We start from the raw sequence: 937 nt of genomic DNA, 5'->3' as shown, positions 1-937 counted from the left end.
AGGTATGTACATTTTTCTTATATTTTCAAATACACTGGTCACACAGTCACAGTATCTTGACAGTCAACTTTTGGCAACAGAAAAAAGTTTAATGAGCACGATGACCAAATTAAACCAGCCTTTAGTATTGACTTATACCCAGTCGGTCACAATACATGGTTCCACCAACTGATAGATGCTGAAACGTCTTTAAGCGGTTCGATATGGTATCGCTTATGTATCTGTTCACTACTCATTTCCTTGTTAACCAGTTACACAACATTAAGAACCTCATACAATACCATGCACATACCGTTGAGCAGCCCACTGTCATAGAGTCATAACTTTTTAATGTTGTACCTAACTGTGTCCTTCATGTTCAAACAGCACATGGATGCATGCTTCTACTATATTCGCCAGGTAGCAAAATTTGGGAAAGTAAAGTTTAGAGCTATAACGATGGACTCTCGGTTCCAGAACAAGATAAAAGATATATTTTCTACTTTCCAAAAAGACCCTCAAGTTCTGTTGTCGAAGAGCGGCTTGATTAAGGCTGTCACAGGTCACCTAATATCCCTAAGCACATCTTAGGACGATGTAGACTATATGTTCATGCCACTCCTGCCCACAAACAAAGCTCACTGGATGCTAGGTTTGGTAGAATTTAGAAGCCATACTTTGATGCTGTTCAATTCAGTTGGAAAAACTTATCGTGATTGGAAGGTGCTAGAAGGTATTGAGCCCTATGTGAAAGTATTGCCTGCTCTTATGAAAGCGTTGGAAATTTCGAAAAAAGACCTCGATTACAACGAATCTGAATGCAAGCAAATGAAGGTGACCATTGACAGTACCCTACCTCAGCATATGAATGGGTAAGTATGTGACCAACTATAGTAGTATAACTTGTAAATTAATTAATTCATAACATACTATATTGTGTTCTTTTACAGTCATGACT

This window comes from Olea europaea, chromosome 6 (genome assembly GCF_002742605.1).
Source record: "Olea europaea var. sylvestris chromosome 6, O_europaea_v1, whole genome shotgun sequence".
NCBI lineage: Eukaryota > Viridiplantae > Streptophyta > Magnoliopsida > Lamiales > Oleaceae > Olea > Olea europaea.
The sequence above is the reverse complement of the archived record's forward strand: the minus strand, read 5'-3'. Positions refer to the sequence as shown.